This window comes from Stegodyphus dumicola, chromosome X1 (genome assembly GCF_044657685.1).
Source record: "Stegodyphus dumicola isolate Sdum_Otavi_A_Nest chromosome X1, ASM4465768v1".
In the NCBI taxonomy this organism is placed as follows: domain Eukaryota; kingdom Metazoa; phylum Arthropoda; class Arachnida; order Araneae; family Eresidae; genus Stegodyphus; species Stegodyphus dumicola.
In genome coordinates this window covers 133,918,829-133,940,592 of record NC_140780.1, presented here as the reverse complement: position 1 = coordinate 133,940,592, position 21,764 = coordinate 133,918,829, and the positions used below count along the sequence as shown (strand labels likewise).

The window sequence follows — 21,764 nt, the reverse complement described above, 5'->3', positions numbered from 1 at the left end:
TTCATTGTATTTGTGTATTCCACTACCTTAATCAGATTAGAGAATTCCGCAATCAATCAAATGTGTATGATTCAGATTTTTAAACAAGCTTAAAAATTTTCCAAAATTAAAATGGAACAAAATAATAGTAAGCTAGGAACTATCATACAAAAAAGTACCTCTGATTCAAAATTAAAACTATCTTACATATATAAAAGCACGTATTTGTCCTAACGTGAGTAATTATAACTATTGTGCTATGCGATAATTTTAATAATAAATTTTAATCGATCGTATAAATATGACCTTTTCTTTTTCAATTTCCTATAAAAAGCTTATATTTTATGTATATTTTTGATGAAATTTTTCTTATTTAAAATAATATATTTGAAAGTCTTCTAACTTATATACTATGATCTTCTTATAGAGGCGTAGTTATGGTTTTCAACGCCCAAGGGCACCCGAAGATCTTGTGCCCCTTTCTGTGTGCCAAGAATGAAAAATGTTTTATTCTAAAATTTTGTAACAATTTGGCGACACTAGATGCTGCGCCAGGGAACAGATGTTTCTCCTTGCCCACCCTAGCTATGCCAAAATCACCTTAACTATTCAGTAGTTAATTATTCGGAAAATATTTAAGAAAATTATGTTATATATAATCACCTTAACTATTTTCGTTTCTTTTTTAATTTTTTGTAAGAAAGCGGACTACCTTTAATTTCTTTTTTTAAATAAATGAAAAAAAGGTGTATATCTGACCACAAGATCTTTAAATTGCATACCTAAGAAAATAATAATTGTAAGTAAAAATAAAATATTTAGGATAAAAAAGTCTTTAAAGATAATTTGAACTGAAAATCATAGCGAGAATCATCCAAGAATAAATATAAATTCTCTTTAGTAAAATCTGAGCTTTAACGGTTCTGTCTGTTTTTCAAACTAAATAGACACTGTTAGAAGACTAATCTCTGTCTACTTTCTATGAATATCAGAAACTAGTGCTTATAAAATGTTCACTCAGGGTTGACCATTTCATCTCGGTTTCGATTTGCCATGAAATGGGCTGAAAGAATCTACACTGTACATAATGTTTCTTAAATTTCTCCATTAGGCATAAGTAATAATTGTTTAGAAAGTTTTCTCTTAAAAATAACGCTTTTCCAAATATAATATTGACATATTTTTACTAGGAAGTGAACAAGTATCAGATTAAATTAGTGCTTTTCTACACTTCGGAAAATTACACCAATATTAAAGCTTTTGAAGAAGGTTTTTTTGGGGGGGGGGGATCTGGCTGTGGTTTTGCCGAGAATAATGTCCATCTCTTCAAACTATCGGATTGACAGACTAATTACTATATCTCAAGAGCATATAGGAGGATTGTTATTAATTACTTACTCCTTCCTACACTTGAAGGACAGTCCAGTCAACTCTTCCGAATAGGTGACTTATTTTCTCCCACTTTTAGTTCAAGAATCTCTAGAGGGATATTAGGAGTTTTGGAGCGAGAATTTTTGAAAAATTGATTTTGTACTCGATCAGACTCTAGTCTTCAGACTGATGGACTTACTTGTTGTCCATTTCACCACAGCAGTGCATAAAGAATATGAAACAAATGTCCTTAATTTCTAAAAAATGTGCAAGTGTGTTTTACACAATTAGTTAACTGCTGTGATCATCTTTTCTTACAAAAGGTTTCTTAATTTTTAGGCCAAGAACTATTAAAAATCCAAAATTTCATCTTATATTCCCGTTACTAGTCTATATGAGCGTTCACAAAGACTGTCATCAGTCCATATGAATTATAAAGTGAACTTAAAATTAATGAAGTCATATTAGTATGCCGCATATGACATGCATAAAACATCCAAAAATTTGAAGGAAATTTTGCACTTCAATTTTCAAGGACCCGCATTTAAGCACATACATATAGGAAAAACAAAATGATATCGTTACCTAGTTTTGTTTTCATGTGTTTCTGTGTCTGTGCCCTTGCTTTTCCAACATAGAGATATAGTGCGATGGAACTTCAGTTAAATGATTCAGAAAGCCTGAAAGAATATTTCTGTAGCCTAAATCAGTTGAAAAATTGAAAGCTAAATTAAATGGAATATCAATTACGTATTCTGTTCCAAAAGAATAGAAATTTAATTTCAAAATTTCTTCCGAAACATAGAACTAAAAATCAAGAAACCTGCCTGTTTTTTATTCGATATTCCTTAGAGAAAGGCTATAGTGGAAAATCCAGCAGTGTCATTTACCCAAATTTCCCCAGTGACTATTTGGGCAGCTCGAAAACTTCATAAAAAACCTTCAAAATTCTTTCAAAGACAAACGAAGTAATCAGCAGGTCTATGTTGTACGTAACTGTTTTAAAAACAAAGGGTTTTATATATAATATGAAGTCCTACCCCTTTGAGAGTATGTAGCTCAGTCATGGGCATGCTTTTATCTAGATTCGAAGAATGAAAATTTTATGACATTTGTGACACTTTTATAGGGAGATGAGAAAGGACAATTTATAGCATTTATGACAATGGTAAAGTATGAATTAAAGAGTATTATGATACGTTTTCTTCGTATGGCGATTCATTTTTAGAAAAATATCGTTTTTCTTAAAATACGTTTCTTTTTCGCGACAGAAGGTAGACAGCCGGCAATCTTTTTTTTTCCATTTCTGCGTTTTTGCGTCCCAGCTAAAGTTGAAATACCTATCTTTTTAAAAACAGTTATCTTATTAATTAATATTGCTTAAACAGGTAACCCAAAAGAGAAGCATATAGTGGTTACACATGACAAATGTAGTATCGTTGTGTGCTTTTCAGTGACTTATTTTAATTAGAATTCCTAAATGAGCTTGGAACATAAGTACTAGATCCTTAATTAAGCTACAAATTACCACTGCCTATTAAATTATTACCAGACATATGATGATGTTGCTTCTCCTTTAATTTAGCATTCTGAAGCCAAACTACAAACTGTTGTTAGGCTTACTGTACTGAAAGCCTAATATTCTTAATAACTCCTTATTGATAATTCAGAAGTCAAACAACAAACTCCTTATTGGTTAAGAAGCTGTGGGAAATTATTTAATTTACTTAACAGTTAATTTAAGCAACCTTTCCTATCGCTCTTGCTTTCAACTCACACTTTCTTGCCAGAATGTAAATAATCTAGCGCGCATTTATTCAAATGAGGTACAAAGAAGTTAGCGTTTAAGGGAAGGTTTTGGAAGGTAAATTCAGAGCTTGTTTTGCCTGCCTGAAGTCCACTTTTCTATCTTTGGCTTCCTAGCGATTAGACTTCTGTGGCCTTGTGCTATTCTTGCCATTAAGCTTGTTTACGCCGACTTTTACAAGTCAGAGCCAGCTTGCGAGATAAGTAATCTGTGAAGCTGTTAGACTGAATTTAACTTAATTTAGTTTTAAGTTAGTCCATTACCTTTTGATTTAAACCGAAAGTGTTGGCTTTCGTAGGCACGAGTTGGTACTATCTGTGAACATTATTTCAGTTAATAAAGGGTCCTTTACACCCTTATCCTGACTTTATCGTCTCTTAAGACTTAAGGATTATTATCTAAACAGTCTTCTAACGTCTAGCTCAGTTTATGATAGCAAAACAGATGAAATGCTTTACTGGAGCCCGAATATTAAAGAGATGTATGTCATAGGAAACTTCACAGCTTAATGTGATCCCTTTAACGTCGCAAGTCTCGTCTGCCACAGTTAATCCCATGAAATGATTTGGATTTATGGCCTTATCTTAAGACTTAAGTATAATTCTCTAAACAGTCTTCTAACGTCTAGCTCAGTTTATGATAGCAAAACAGACGAGACGCGTTATAAAATTAAGCATTTGTTATTTACTTAAGTTATATAAGTTTCGGGTAATTTCTCAATACGGGAAAATGTTTCTTCAGGAAATTTATTCTCAAGAAATTAAGTACTCTAATTTTTTTTTAGCATTCATTTTATTTTTCATGACTTTAAAAACAGTTTTCTTATTAATTTATATCACTTAAGTACTTTACCCATGAAATGCATAGTCCAGCATTTACGCATCACAAATGCAGTAGCTTTCGTATATGTTTTCCGAAGTTTGATCTTATTTAACATTCTGAAATGAATTTGGAATATAAGCGCTAGTTCTGTAATTAAGAGACAAGTTATCACTGTCTGTTAAATAGTTATCAGTTAATTAATACTGCTGCTTCTGAATTCAAATTATTTTGAAGCAAAACTATAAACTGTTGCTTTGTTTACTGTTAGAAAACCTTATCTTCTCAACCGCTCTTTGTTAAGAAGTTAAGACACTGTCTATTATTTAAGCTACTTAAGTTTCAGTTAATCTTTTAATACGAAAAACAAAGGTTTTTCGAAAATATTTTCCTTTAAAATTTAAACGCGTTAATTCTTAGTTACTTTTCTTTCTGTTTTTCTTGTCGTAAGTCTTTTACCATATTAACACACAGATAATGTTAGGTCTACTGCTCAATGCTCAAACCAGTTTTTTTTTTTTTTTTTTTTTTTTTTTTTTCATTTAACATATCAGGAGCAGAAATCCAACTGTTTTTGTGATAATAATGAGAAGTAAACATGTTTTTCTTGAAATATATCTAACCAAACTTGTTTCTGTAGGAAACATTAAAGTTGCAGTAATTTTTCTGAAAATTGCACTCATTTAACAGCTCAAAAGTGGCACTGTAAAATGTGGTGACAGCAATAAATTAGGAGGCTAAAACGTTTCAAAGCTAAACGCCAAGAGTAGCAAAGATGAATTAAGAAATGTATTTCTGGCGAACACTATTCCGCACTAGTTTCATGTTTCTTTTGTTTTAGTAGTATAATCTACAAATTATAATCATCAGTCTTTTGATTTTAAACTTAGTTTTATAAAATTTATTTCCGAAAATAACGACTCGTAATCATACATGGAAAGGAAAAGTGCTAATATAACTAGCCATTACCAGATTTGTCTTGAAATAAACAAAGTTTCGGGTATTGCTTTTCAGTAAAATACCGTATTTCTTTCGTAGAGTAGAAAAGGATTAAAAAACCTTTGGCTGTATTTTTTTATATTCGAAACCCAAGGAATCCATAATCTCCAAGTAGAATTAATCTTCTGAAATTGTTTTGTAATATAAAATAAATTATAATGTTTATGAAAATTACCTGAGCTGCCTAAATTTTAAATAAACGCATCGATTATGAACTAAACAATTTCAGAAACACTTGTAACTGTTGAAGTTGATCAGGTATTACTTAAGATTTTACATCTATCGACAGTTTTTTTTTTCTTTTTAAATTTGTTTAGCTAAATATGACAAAATGCATACAGGTTATCTTGCCTAAGGGACTTTGTGCAAGATATTCTAGATGAAATAGGTTCGTATGTGCCCAGCGGGATTCTGGTTAGTAAATTTGGCTACCGTACTGAAGGGCCCAGGTTCGAATTCCGGAGAGAATATGGATGTTTTAAATGTATAGTGTTTTTGTGGCATGGGGCCACTATAAATATATGTTGAGCCAAAAGTCTTCTGCGTAGTTTGGTGGTAGAAGGAGGAGTGGGAGACCCTCGGACTAATCTGCCTGAGTGGGGGGGGGGGCTCTATCTCAAAATTTGGGTGCAAATGGTCAAAGTCGTACTGTCACATATATGGTGCCAAGGCTTTTCCCAACGACAGACGCAATCTTCTACTCCTTACCACGACAAAATTCATGGGCTTGTTCTGATTTGGTCTGATGAGTGAAATTAGTTACAATAATACACATGATCATATTTATGTTAGACATGGGAAAACTTCGAGAATGCCTGTAACGAGCTCGCTAACTGGGGTCAAAATTGGTACTTAGCCGCTCTTACTCACTCAGCCACAATTGCGTGTGGCGAATTTTCTGTATTTGGGGGGAAATTAAAGCTGCTAAAATTAAATTCATCATTAAAAGCTTTTTAATTTAACTATGACTTCAGTTAACTACGGCTATTTGGGTTCAATGAAACATGCTGATCAAAACTTTGTTAAGGCCTCACAATTTAAAATTAAAATTATTTAAAAATATAAGAAAAATCAGTAAAAAATATTAATTCAAAAACCCATACCATAACCATTAATTGATTATATTTTTATTCATTTATTTATTGTCACTGTGCAAAGAAGTCTGAGTCCATTGAAACGTTCGGTCCCACCAGCAGCCAAGCGGTAAAGTCGTTGAAAACTGGTAGTTCGATCTAGGCTCGATTCCAGGCAAACGGGTTGGCTGAATGGGCGTTTTCGTGTTTTATTTTCCGTGTGTAACTGGATATGAGCCAATTTCTTTTAATTCTCAACAAAAGCATCCCTTAGACAGATAGCCCTCGAATGCTTTGCCATAATCAGATAAGCTAAATCAGACATTAAAACATTTACTGCATTACTAACGTATTTGATCATGACTTAGCCAGCTTACATTGTTATACACACCTCCTTAGTTGCTTCATATAATAATACAGAAACTTCTCTTTATTTATAATGTGCAGGTAGTGTAAGCATTTACTGTATAAATATTACAAAAATTAATTTATATTTTTTAAATTTCTAATTTATTTAAAATGTATTTTTTATTTATAAAGTTTTTATTTTTAGATGGTCTATAATATATTCTAAAGGCTCAAAATCGGTCTTTGCGCTTAAAACGCGTATGTAAAGAAAGCACAAAACACTCTTTCCCATGCATGTTGTAAAACTTCTTCACTAGTCGCCCTACGAGGAATATTAGTTACTGCTGATATAATTAAGTTCTTCTCTTTCAGCTTTCAAGGTTACAAGTACAGTGCATTTATTGATTTTTTATTGCTGTTGCTAAGAGTGTTAAAGCCAATTCTTCTTTGCTTCAATTTCCATAAATAATAAATAAATTACTGTAATACATGATCCAGTTACCTCAAGACTGTTTTCAACTGACAGAGAGGAAATTAAACCGAAAGAATTTATACCTATGTTTTGATGGCGAGTTATATACAGTGACGGAAAAAAAATCCCAATACAAAGAAAAAATTATTGTAGAGTAAATGAATGTCTAGGTAACATATTTAATTGATTAAATTGTCAAGCAAGCTCGAGAAGAGCCATTTCAAATGTGATGTGCTGATACATTAATAACCGGTGTAACTCTCAGAATTTTGAATACAGGCATGCAAACGTGCATGTATTGTGACAGGTGCCGGATGTTTGTGGGATGGATGTCTATGCCTTTTGCACTTGGTCGGCTAATACAGAGACGGTTAAAGTTGGTTTCGGATGATGCTGAAGTTGTTGTCCAATGATGTCCCACACGTGTTCGATTGGAGAAAGGTCTGGTGATCTAGAAAACCAAGGCAACATGTCGACACTCTGTAGAGTATGTTGGGTTACAACAGCCGTATGAAGACAACCGTTATCCTGTTGGAAATCATGTTCTTGAATGCTGTTCATGAATGGCAGCAGAACGGGTTGAATCACCAGATTGACGCAAAAATTTGCAATCAGAGTGCATGGGATAGTCACGAGAGTACTCTTCTTGTCATACAAAATTGATCCCGGACCATAGCTCCAAGTGTAGGTCCAGTATGTCTAGGCTGCAGACAGGTTGGTTGCAGGCACTGACCTGGCCTCCTTCTAATCAACATACGGTCATCACTAGCACCAAAGCAGAATCGACTTTCATCAGAAAACGCAACAGATTCCAATGAGCTCTAACTTGGCACCGTTCTCCAATGAGCTCTAACTTGGCACCACTGACGTCGCAAACGGCAGTGGTTTGGAGTCAGTGGAATGCAGCTTAGAGGGCGTCTGCCCCGGAGCTGTCTTCAAGTATCTGAGTTGTAACAGCTGTGTCATAGTGAAATCAGTTTCAGCTCAAATTTCTGCTCTAGACAGAGTGCGATGCGCCAGAGCCATACGCCGAACAAGGCGGTCTTCTCTCTCAGTAGCACCAAGTGTCCGCTCGGAACCCGTTTCTCTTGAGCCAGTATCTTCTCTTGACTACTGCTGTCACAATTATGCCTTTTCGTAGCTCTATTACACGACCACTTTCAAACTCACTCAGCTGTTGGTTCTTCGTCTTCTTAAAGGCATTCTGGACTAACTCATTACGTCAAATCTCAACGCTAAATAATTCTCACGAACTTTACAGCGCATATTTAAAGCAAACCCGACTTACATGTTCATAGTAGCGCTAGTAGCGCCACACTTATGCGCCTAAAGCGAAATTTGTATAGATGTTATCTTTAAGATATGTAAACTCGCCTATCAAATTGTTACGTAGAAAAAAAATAATATTTTTCAATTAACTTTTATCTCTTTAAAGCTGACTCCTTGGTGCCGCGACAAAAACAAAAAAAAAAAAAAAAAAAAAAGTTTCACGAGAACTTATAAGATGTCAACTTGGACGAGCAGCTCGGAGGTGAGTCTCATCTTAGACGTAGCAACGTAAATTAACCAACACCGAAGAGAGGCTGCAACACCTATATTTCTAAAATCCTAAAATTTACGCTGTCATGATGGCCTGTGGAGGGAAGACCTGTGTCCTGCTGGTTGGAAGCAGTAATAGGAGGGAAGCCTGGCCTCCGAACCAATAGCTTGGTTGAGTCTCGTCAATCTAACCCCTTTTGTTTTCTCATTTCAGATACTATCCCAAGTTTTTTTTTGAGGAGTAAGGTTCGCTAACAAAACTCAAATATATGAAGGATCCCTAATATGTTAAAGAAGGGTATGTCATCCTTTTCTGTTGTTTTCACATTAGTTCTTTAATTGATCCAGCCACCACGTTTTGTTGTAATGTTTAGTGAGGTCATGACTCTCTTTTTATGTTTTGTAATCATAATATGTTCCTACCTTAAATAAACGTAAGTTGATTTTATTATCCTGTTTGTATTATTGTAATTATCTTTTACACTGGACCTTAAACATAGAATGGGTTTTGATTAACACAACGCAACTTCCTAGAATTTAAAATTGTTTACATATTTTGTATTTATGTTTCACTATGACTGCTCACAATACTTAGTATGTTATTGTTAAAATATTGATTGATATGTTCAGTTAAGTGACTTACACACACAGTTACCTACCGCATAACACAGAATGAACTTTTTCTCTAGTTGTTTCACAAATTTGGTGTTCATTTGTAATTATTAAGTATGAATTTATGTTGTTTATATAACAAAATGTCGTTTATCTAGCACAAATCCTTCTTGGAGTTTTGAATTTTTTTTCATATAAGTGTATTTAATTATTTCCAAGATCCTATTTTTCAGCTTCGTTCAGCCAAAGACAAGTTTTTTTTTAGTTTTTAAATAACGTGCCTGTTATGTTTTTCTGAAAATCTTCAGAAAGTAATACAATTAATATTATAACAATGCTTCATATATTCTTCACCGTTGAGAGTTTTTCATGCTTAGCAATGATACTTGCGCTAACAAAATCAACCACAATTATTTATATTTGAATGACTGACGAAATATTAAAGAACCTAACAATAAGCAATAAAACTGAGTTGGCGTAACGTGAGTAAGTATTTTCAATTCCACAGCTTATTTTTACTCCCTCAGATGAAGAGGAGGTTTCTATTTAAACTCCGAATTTATAGTTTTACAAATTTACTCATGTTACACCGAGATTGTTGCTCAGTATAAGTTGAACATTGTTTCTTCGGCGGGTTGCATTGTTACATTTTGATCGATTTTCTATTCTTAAACCTGAGCGATGAATTCCTTTTATTACTCGCTCCTGCTTTTCTCAAGGGGTGATTTGGTAATTGTTTTCATTACGGCAAGGCATTATGCCATTGATTACGACATTGTACCCTAGAACTATCTGCCTAAGGAAAGGATACCTTCGTGGAGGACTTTCTAACGGAAATTGGCTCGTATACACATTACATATGGAGAAAACTACGAAAACGACCACACAGTTAATCCGTTTGCCAGGAATGGAAACCTGGTCGGAACTACCACTGTTCAGCGATTTTACCGCTCGGCTGCTGGTGGGCCTTTTTTTCCATAATAACAAGAATTTAATTCTGTAATGACGACATAAATTCCCATTTTTAAGACGAAATTATGCATTATATTATCCCGAAACATAAAACATACGTATGAATCATAACATCTTTCATGTCAGGAAGTTTTTTTGCTGTTTAATTTAATGATTTTTTTTCATTGCTGATTTTAAAATAGAACTGGGAAAAATTTTCGAAAATAAAAATTAGACGTAGGTTTTTTTCAGTTACTTAAAACAATTTTTCTCATATAACTTACGCAAAATGATTATATAAATTTACTGCGAATACACACTAATAAAGCACGAGTGACAGCACTTTGGAAGACATTAGGGGATCATAAACATGAGCCATCTACGAAGTCTCGATAAAAAAGAGAACAAATCGTACTGTTGATAAATTTCTTACATAAAAGAAAAACTGTTCTTGGACATACTAACAGCCATTTTTAAATGTTATTTGGAATAACTTATAGCCTTATAAAGCGATATCACCTATAAATCATATCCATGTGTCAGCAAACTTTTCTTACGTGCAATCTCTGGCATGCTTGCCTGCGTTTGCTATGATTTCATAAGCAAAATCCTAATCATAATGTTGAGAAATAAGCTTTGAACACAAAGATGAACGAGTCTGTTATTTTGCAATTGCATTTAGGATTTTATTATTAGTTTTATTTTTTCTATTTTTTATTGTTTATTTATTTATTTATTGCATTTTACAACTTCTTCACTATTTTAGTTAATATGTTATAATATATTAACTTCAATATTGCCAGTAAATTATAGACAGTCAGTAATAAAGTCAGATGAAGGGTGGAAATTTTCTACTGATAGTCGAACATACTGCGAATGCGGCTTGTAGTTTCGTCAGTGTTTAAATAGTTTAGCATATGCTGCGGTTATGCGTTTTGTTTAAATCTGTATTTTATATAGTATCAGTTACATCAAACTCATTCTTCCTGCTTTTTAATGACTTAATATTACTAAAAGCTTAACTGCTGTATTTAGAATTTACATTTTGATTATGGGGCGCAACGTAGATCTACCTTTTGTACAGTCATTAGGCTTTTTTGAAGCAGCAGACGTGAAAAATGTATAGTGTCCTCCCCGGGACTCGAACACTGGAACTCTCAAATACGCGTCAAGTGTGTACACTACAAAGGCATGCGGAAGGAGGGAGAAAGTACCGTATAGATTCTCCCCTTTTAAAGGGCAACTATGGATTAGGGAACGGATTCACCTAATTCTGGTGGTGACCAAATATCGTCCACCACCTTTTAGCTCGGGTGCCATTCGTATATCAAGCGTGGGCAATTGTTTTTGGTTCGGGGCAATTTTGTGGAAGCGGAAGTCAGCGGGGACTTTACCTTTTAAAATGATTGAAATTCATTAGTTAAGTATGCGTTTCGGAAAAGGTATAAATTTTACTATGAAAATAAATGTATATAAATCAAATAAATCAGTGGTAGCTTTATTCAATTTACTTATTATGCTAATTTCACATCATGCTTCGAGCACATTTAATTTTAGACACAATTTCATGAGACAAATGCACTCTATCACACTTTTTCACAATTTTTTGAAGCCAGGATTGATAAGGCTTGTTGAGATTCTCATCACCGCCTGCAAGTTAATGTCTGTCAAAGAGCATCTATATTTACTTTTGTTGATCATTAAGCATATATGTAGACTCAAGTTTAGAGAAAATTTTCTCAGCAAATTTCTTCAAACATGGAAAGTTTTTAGCGGATAAAGATTTGTAATAGTCAACTAATGTGACAGAATTAAACATTTCGTTCACACTGCGATCTGCATGATAATAAGTTCAAACTGAAGCTCCTGAAGAGCTATATCAATATCAGCAGTGATGGAATAAAGTTGCATTCAGACGACGGTATAAAGGGCATAAAAGGGTTTAATCCGAGCTTTGCGTTGCTAGGCAGGCAGTCTGTGGTACGCCATAAAAATCTGGTTTAGGGCTCTTAGCTTAAAGTTAGAAGTTTCCAACTTTATGCCGACTTAGTTTCAGAACAAACGCGCGAAACCTGAATGGGAAAACAGATCGGGAATGCTGTAGACACATCCACGCATGCGCAAATTTAGCTTCTCTATGTGGGTGCAGCTTAGACATTGTGTTGCAGGTGTGAACGGAATTCCCGCATTTTATTCTTTGTGACTATGCCTCTGTGACATTTGCGTCGCCGTCTGAACGCAGCCTAAGAGGAACAAATCGAATTGAGGCTGATGTTTCTTAAAGTCTTGAAATCTTTTTGTGACCTCGTCCTCCAAACACTGCCGCTGATACTTAATCTGTGCAGAAACATTTTCAAGCACTTCCTGTTTTCCTAAAAAGGGGAAATGACAGAAAATGCCTTCTTTTCTTGCCTTGCAAATACATCTAATTATGTTTTGAAGGATTTTACATGCTTCTACATTTCATGGGCAAAACATCCCTTTCCCTGTAATGTCACGTTCAGTTCATTCAGATTCTCAAATACATCAGCTGCAAACATCATCTCATACGCCCACTCCTCGCAATCTCTTTTTGTAACAAAATCATGAGATATATCCTTCGTGTCCAGAAATAAGAGGATTTCATTCTGAAATGCCTAGATTCTTTTTATCACTTTGCTCAGGCTCAACCACCTCACATTGTTGTAAATTGCGTCTTCATACTCTGCTTCCACATTCTCAAGAAAATATTTGAACTGTTGATAGTCTATTGCCCTTGCTCTGATTGTGTTCATCACACTAACAATAGGATCTTCCACGTGCTTTAAATCCCGTGCAGCCATCTGTTGTAATGCTTGCCATTGTGTTCCAATACAAACTATTTTTCTGCACACAATTCACTATACACTCAAGCAAATCCAGACTAGTGATTTCATCTTTCATTGGTTCTAGGCAAAGTAATTCCTCTGTAATGCTGACATTTTCATTAATTCCACGGATAAAAGTGAGTAATTGTGCAGTGACTTCGTTACCTGTGCTCTCTGGCCAAACAAAACCAAGCAAAAGTCTTTTTTTGCAGTCTTCAGCATTTCTGAAAGTTCGTCACAAATTGAGTCAATGCGCTGCACTATATTCCTTCTTGACAAGGAAATTCTTTCAAATGTGCTTTTCATATTAGAGCACAATACCCTTGAAACTCGCCATCTGAAAAAGGCTTGCTGCATTTAGCAAGGTGATCAGCTACCATGAAACTTGTTTCTGTTGCCTTATTTAGAAGTGTTACAGCTTTGTAAATAATGATTTTTGCTTCTTCAATCATTTTACGAGCTCCGCAGTTTTTATTTTGCGTTCTTCTTTGGAAAAGATTGCAACTAAATTCACTGTTTTGTGGTGTCATTTTCGACTGTACTCCTTAAATTCGCCTATCATTTCGTTACACAATAAACGCACTACTTTATTCCCTATATAACTGATGAAATATTTGTCCATTCTTTATAAATACACGACATTCATCGTCAATTTTACTTTTTTTGAAGGGTTCTTGGGTTAACTAAAGTTAGAAATTTATTTATACATTTACAGCTGCAAAGACAAAATTTAGTAGATCAACCAAATCAATCGGAAAAGCGCGGAGCATCATATCAACATTGCGCATGCGTATTGACAAAGCCGTCCTACTGGAAAATGTGGGACGAAATCTTCGGTCGCGCACAGGAAAGAAATCTTGGTTCATAGCGGATTTGTCTCACAGTCTTAACCGGTCACAAAAAACTCTTAGCAGGCTGCATGTGTCCTGCCGGTCGCTATTTGCCCACCCCTGCCCTAAATGAAATCTGTGAATTTTGTAACTGGAATGCCTGTTGTTTTTCACACAGAAAAAGGTTTTGTAACCAATCCTTTAACATAAACTGTTGGACTAACTGTGACAACAAGACTGCCCTCTGGTGAGTAGCCAGAGAAGTACTTCAGTAAAAGCCAAGCGTCCCACTTGATAGGTTGTATCAAACTCTTTCTCTGTAATTTTCTTAAAGTTAAATGTAATGTCCGTGTGTAACTTAACCCTGTTAATAAATACTTGTTACACTATACAGGACTCTTCTATGACCCTATCTAAAACGACCCCCTTCACAGTTTTAACATTTGAATACTCTCTTCTGATATGATATCTTTATATGCGCTATGACGGGAGTTAATTTAGCATTTGATAAATTACATTGCCTAATTTTCTGGTTATTAGCTTTATTTATTTCCAAAATATCGCCAGATTGTCAGTGACAGTTTAGTTAGACTGTCTGAAAGCTAATTTTGTTATTGTAAACTAAAGGGAAAACTGAAGATAATTCTAAAATAGTTAATATATATTAATGGAAAACTGCGAGTAATTATGCTGTGTATCCCATCTCTGTCCGTTTTGGTAGCAAATCTGATTTCCTCTTCTAACAGTGTAAGAGAACATGAATTTAAAATCAATTTTAACTGTAGATTTTTAATGCCCATTTAATCAGACTGGGGTTACCGTGATTTGAATGCAGCTGAAAAGAGTTGAGAGTTTATTAAACTCATCCTCTTGATTTAATTTATCTCCAAAATGAGCCTGAGAATTTTGTACAGTATAGTGGCTTTTCCGGTGCTGCAGATCTTTGAAATTGATATCTGAGGCAAGGCCAGTCGAAAGATTATTGACGACCCGGGTTTGAGACAGTGGCAATTTCTTATTACAATTCAACCCATGAAATATGATTAAAGGAACATTGCAACTCTTAAAACCTCATGGAATTTTAAACAAGCAAAATGCTGAAAATTTACATCTCAGTTTAATGTTTGCTGTAAGAAGATTTAGATTTCTCTAATCACCGGGAGAGATTGATAAAATTATCATTAAATATGCTACGATCGCTGTTCCAAGAGGCAAAATTAGTACTTATAAATACTTCTGAAAGCCTCTGCAAAGCAAAATACAAGAAATAGGCATATGAAAAAAATAGAACTAACGATGTAACTGCTTGGAGGGAAAAAACAAAGAAACGGCGCATTTTTTAATAAATGATCTTTGAGGTCTTTTTTTTTTTTTTTTTTTTTTTTTTTTGAAAATAAACAACCTTAAGTTCTTAAGGCAAGTACAAAACAAATATATAACTGCTGATAAAACATACCTGCCTATTTTATGTTCAGAGCCTCAAGAGAGTAAAGCATGAGTCTTTAAAGATTATCTCAAACCAACTGTTCAGCATTTACTAATTTAAATTTTCCTTTCTGTTTTCCTCACCAGAATCCAAATGAGTAGCCAGTATTTAAACTGAGATTTTTGGATTTTAAGATAGAGCGTGTTTCTGGCATCGCGTGCACTATACATGTTAGTTTCCTGCCAGCTCTGACAGTTTCAATTATTCGCCTTTGCTTTCCTCGCTGGCGATATTTTAATTCTAACACTCCGGTAGAGTAGTGAGCCAGCTTCAAGCATAGTAATTAATTGTGTGGACTTTGATTACTGTTGCACTTTTAACTTAAATTTGACTGTTCTATTTAGTTGCATCACCACAAATTATGGTTATACTGAAGCACAAGCCAGTGCATTTGTGTTACAGATTCTGTTTAAATAAAATGGCAATTTTTAACCTACTTACGATGTTTCCGTTGCTTTAGTAACGAAACAATGATAATGCGATATGTCTGTTAGTGTTATTCGTCTAATTAAGTATCACCACAGCAAGTCAAATCCTACTCAACAATGGTGAAAAGAATCAAGCAATGAAAAATGTAATATGTACCGTTTTCTTCAGAATCACAGCACTGGTTAAAACTATTAAGTTACAGGGACAGAAAACAATTATAAATATATTTACACCATTAAGTGACTTCAAAAATTTATCAAGACGTAAATATAAGGGATTCATGCTTCACCATGGTAATACAGTATCTCTCTGCAAAACTGAGAGTTGAATTTCTTGAATAAAAACATATTAAAATGACAGAATAAACATCCTATTCTCTTGATCTTGCTATGTATTTTTTAAACTTAAACAAAATTTACGGGGCCGTAGTTTTCATTCCAAAGATATCAATAAGACTAAAAAAGCATATTTTTTATCGATTTCAATAAACGAACGGCTTGAAGCATTTAGTCTTCGAAAAATTCGCTTAAAAAGAGCAGTGATTTTCGAATGAACGACTTTGAACAGACCTAAGGTTTGGCAAGTTTAAACTGTACCATTTAACTGCATCTCAAAGCTTTCAGTGCGACCCTCACTGGCCTCGATCTGTTGCTGTAACGACCTTTCGTACTCTACCATCCATGTCTGTTTAGAGGCTCATCATTTTCAAACTGTTGTCTTGAAGATTCTAATCTCTTCTACATGGAACAATAGTATTGTAGATAAAAATCATATCCGGTGTTGCCAGTTGATCATTGTGATACTATTCAAAGCGACAACAGAATGTTGAGCTGAGAGACATTGATACGTTGATACAGAGGTATTTATACAGGGGTTCTACTGCATTCGCAGTACTTCCCTGTAAACCTGAAGGAAATCCACAATGGGCATGGTGTTGAAAGGTTCCTGGATGAATCCCATGGAGGGAGCAGGGAGAGGGAGGAGAAAGAAGAAAAATATCTCAAGTAAGTCCCTTGATAGAGACATTGTATTTTACTTTTCCTTTTTATACAGTTTCGTATGCTTCGCAAAAATCTAATAGTGTCCAAACTCTTGGTAGATGTTAAGCGAATTATCGCTAAGTCTAAAATATCAATTGAAACTTGAGAAGGGAGTAAAAGACTTTTTTATTCAGAACTGGGGAGTAGAAAGGAAAGCACAAATGGTGCTTACAAAAAAATTTCGCCAACCACAGCTCACAATCTAACCGGTGTAGAAATTCAGTATTGGCGATTATAATGCAAGGCTGAAGACTACAAATCTTCTGAGCTAGCAACCTAGTAAAGTAGCCAAGAGAGGCATAACATGCTCTGTCTTACAATCTAAAAACCTCATCTTAAATACAAGGGATCTAATTTGCATTCTGGCGTAAAATCGGAAGGAAGCAATTAAAGGTCTAAATCATAAAAAAAACTGGTTAATTAACTCTTTTATTGCCTTTCATATTTTATAGCTATATATATTTATGCCTTTCATTAAGATATGTCATGTACTTGCCATTGGGAGAACATATATATTTCGATTATAAGCACAATTAATGCTGAAATACTATTATAATATTTAAATATTTCTTTTCTGTTAAAAGGAATGCATTGCGTTTAAAGAATTTTAAGTAAGATGTACATAACGTTACATTTTCAATTAAATTCATTTTCTCTTTCCAATTCTAATTCACTTTCTGAAAAAGAGACCGGAATGGAAAGAATAATTTTATTTTAACTCATAGGAACTTTTTATATTTAATCTTTGGAAATAAATCCTTTAAAATGCAAATGTACTTCATCGAAACATTTACTCTATTCCTTTCTCTATCTTAGCCACTTTATTCATATTTAAGCTCATCCTCGAAAAGAAGAATTTGAGAAATCATAGTTTGCGTAGTAAGCGGTTGTAAGAGGATTATCGTATCTTACATTTATCAGAGATTCTTATCCTTTTTAATTTTTTTTCTTTGGAAGTACTTTAAAAAAAATACTTCTTTTAAGCTTATGTAGAAGAAAAAAAATATCTTTATTAAAGTTTCTTCTATGTTCTGCCCGCATGTAAAGCTACATTTTCCAAATAAAGTAACTTTTTAATAAATTTCCTGTAAGCGTTACATTTATTTAATGTTGACAGATTATGGAAATTACCGAAGAATTGCGATAAATTCTCTGTAAGCGTTATATATATTTAATGTTAATAGATTATGGAAGTTAATGAAACACTGTATATTCTTATTCTTGTTTTTTAATAAATGGGCTTGACAGTATAAATAACTGAGTTTTAGATATATCTTTTCTAATATTTTATTTGTTAAATAACTAGGTTGCTATAACAGTTGGGAAATAGCTCTTCTTTCTATATTTATAGCTTAAGATGTAGCATCATTAAGTTTTTTTTAAGCAAGAGCCGTGAAAAAAGTGCAGTGCCCTCGTCAGAACTCGAACGCCTGGCCTCTAGAATACAGGTCGAGTATGCTTCCAATTACACCACGAAGGCATGCGGAAAGGAGGGAGAAAATGCTTTGTAAAGAGAGGAGACTTTCCGATACTCTTTAGCCTAAACTTAGTCAAAGGCTACAATAGCAGATAAGCGTTATATTTGTAAAATATGAAAAGACTGTCTTTGTGAAGGCACTTTAAATCAAAAATACAATACGAGCATGTTTATTTCTCACTTGCACTGGCTCACCAGCGTGTGTCTAGATAAAACTTCTGAACGCTTGGAATTCAACCCCGCTTTGAACTCTGGCGAATGGGCTGGCTGGCTGGATGCTTCTATGATTTTATCAATGTGTAGCATAAATATTTTTCCTTAGAAAATTCTTCACCAACTCATGTCTCTCCTTGAGCAGTTTGCCTTCATGTGCTTTGTCATATTCATTTGAACAAAGAATCCATACTTGCAGGTCCAACATATTTTCTACTTACAAATTAGAAATGTACATCAGAAGTCGAAACACGGCTTGAATGACTTATATCAAGATGATTCAGTAGTAGTTGTTGGAGTTCGGTAGATAAGTACTTCATTACGGCGAAACGTTCGAGGGCTAGCTGTCTATAGATAGGAATGCCTTAATAGAAGATATTTTGAAGACAACTGTTTCATTTTCGAAGTTACACATTGCTATAATCACGCAGCTAACGGTCCAGACCTCAGAAATCGACCTAGGAAAGAAATACTTCTGCTTTGTGCTCTTATCATCCATTTGGTTTCTGGTAATCATTTTTATTATTCATCTGGTATCATCAGCAATAATATGATGTAACGAAGGCTGATAAACAAAGCTTCAGGAGATCTTTATTATTCTTTCAGGTATCAAAAAGGAAAATTAGGCCATAGACTCTTCAGAAAATTTTAAAAAAATTCAAAACTTAGTTTTCTGCTGCTGTTGATTTAACATTAAATCAAAGAAATTTTGCCAAAGACTAACTAATCTAAATCAGGCAATGATAACCAATGTCGGATTAACAATGAGAGTTATATCACTAAAATTAGTAGTGGATATCAATTTTATATGAAACTAAAGTAAAAAATTATTTTACTTTGGAACATTCCCCATATAAAGACGACCAAAACAAAAGGTTAAAAATAATAACTTATATATTTTTAAAGACGCATTTGTTTTGCCCTCGCAAATGTTAATCAAGTTTAATAATTAATGGAGAAATTTTGATCTGCTAGCTAGCAGTAGTACTCATGATGTATTCGAAAAAAAAAATGCAAACACTATTAATAGAAAATTTCGGGAAACACTAATAAACACACGCTCACGTCTCCAAAGAAGGTCATGACCCAACGTTTGGGTGCCACTGAATTGAGCGTTGCGTGCCATGTCAGAAAAAAAAATTATCGAGTGACAAAATACTTGTGCTCCTTCTTTTTAATGTCTTTGCTAACAGATACCAAACAGGAATTCTAGAAAACGAAAAATGGTCTTTGAAAGGGGAAAACGAGCTGCTTTGTTTCCAGAAATGTACTTTCATATAGTGATAGTCTGACAGTATGCTATGATTTTGAAAACTGTGTAAAATGACAAAATTACACAGTTATTACATAGTAAATTACACAGTTAGTCCCCCCCGCCTGTACGTAAGATTGTTTTTATTTATTTATTTATTTATGTAAACTTTGCAACAAATAAATTGTCAAAATTTTCGATATGCAAATTCTGAAACAAAACAAAAAAAAAAAAATATTACATAATGTAAATTTCCTCTTCCTTCGCAAATTGTGCAGTGTTTGCATATTATGTAGGCGCAAGAGATGAAATGTGCGTCTAACAGATACAAAGCGCGCCTTTTTTGCATGGCTGGAGAAAAGATAATCTGAATGTTAATATAAATGCACAGAATATAACCAGCAGCCGAGCGGTAAGAATGCTGAACACTGGTAGTTCGATCCGGGTTCAAGTTTCAGTGATCGGGCTGTCTGCATGGGAGGTTTCCTGGTTTCCCTCATGTGTAAAGTCAATACGAGTCAGTTCACATTAGAAAGTCCTTCTTGGAGGCATCCTTCTCTTTACGCAGACAGCACTTAAGTGCTTTCCCATAATCTAAACAATTCAAATTCAACACTCATTTATAGGTAGTTCTAATTCCTTACAAAGACGAAATTATCCAACTTAATTTCCATATTATTCAGCTCAGTTATACATTATATACAGAAACAAGAAAAGTGTAAAAGTTGAAAATAACCATTTTAGATGTTACAACAGAATTAAGTAGAACCAGTTTCCACTAGAACGTCCTCCACGAAGGCATTCCTTCCCTTAGGGAAATAGCCCTAGTATGCTTTACCATAATTAAATAGGTCAGCGGTTCTCAACCTTTCGACTTAACGCGTACCATCTAAATAAAAAATGAAAGACTTAAGTACCAACTTATTGGCTATTTGTATTAAATATGCATACATAAAATATTTTAGATTAAAAATGGGTTACCATTTTTATTATCAAAATTTAAGTTATAATACTTTAATTCTTAAATTTAGTGCGAAATTTGGGCCTGGTTAAGAGAGACAAATTTCTTTGTGTCTGGTCTTATTTCGCTTAGTTTCAACCATAAATTAGGAACCACTTTTAATTTTGCTCTGTATTTTAATTTTTAAATATAACATGGAAGAAAATCCTTATTCACACAAATAAGTTGTGCAAAAAGGCAATAAAAATTTAATGGCTTTATTTCAAATGCCTCTAAAGTTATTTTTCGGTTCAGACAAAAGTTAATAAGTGTTTTATTTTTGAAATCTTCAGTTTGAGTTCGATCACAGGAAATTACAATCAATTTTTCTTTTTCTTCATGAGATTTTTGAATTTAATAGTTAAAAATACTTTTTCTTTGCGTACCACCTATTTTTCTCTTACGTACCACCGGTTGAGAACCCCTGAAATAGACCAATCCAATTAAATATAGAATTTAAATATTTGCTAGTTAATGGATTAAATATTTTAATAATTAGCGGGATATTAAATTATTACATATGTTATTTTGTGTTAGTCATTTTGCACTGTTATTATGTTGAGCGAATTTGATAAAATATTATTTCTCACGTTTGTATTTCCCGATTTTATTTATCTGAATTTAGGTTTTTTAGGGGGGGAATTATGGAGTAATTAAGAGATTTTTCTAAAATACGAAATTAATTAAATAATTATTACTTGCCTATATTGAGCTGTTAATGAAGCTGCTGGAGAAAGTAAAAAATACATAAAATTCTTGCATTCAAATTTAATATTTTAATACTTTTCTGTTCAGTATGCTGTATGTTCTCTGAATTCCAAGTTTTGAGAAAACGCGCCTTTGATATTTATGTTGGTTTAGTAGAATCCTTACAGTATCAAAAATGAAATTTTGTATAATTCTCTACTTATCATGTTAGTACTATTTTCCCAAGTGAAGAGATTCCCTTATGGAGTATATTTTAAGGGGCTCATATTTGCGTGTGACATGTGAGAAAAACCACAAAAGCGGATGGTTAGATGTGCTCGAGTGGTATGCAAACAAATGGCCAAACCCCAGGAAATATATATGTAGTGTGAATACGAGCCAGTTTCCTCAGAAAGCCCTCCATTAAATCATCTCTCCCCTTAGGTAGCCCTCGTGTGCTTTGTTATATTCAAGGAACTTAAGGTTGTAGGGTTTATATTTATTTTAACTAACATTTATTTTAAGTTTAAACTA

The 21,764-nt window shown here is 33.8% G+C and overlaps 1 protein-coding gene across 2 annotated transcripts in view; it reads right to left on the bottom strand.

Moving 5' to 3' along the window:
- LOC118185019 (poly(rC)-binding protein 3-like) overlaps positions 1-21,764 on the bottom strand; it is a 263,776-nt gene that overhangs the window by 171,726 nt on the left and 70,286 nt on the right. The gene's annotated exons all lie outside the window — the stretch shown is intronic.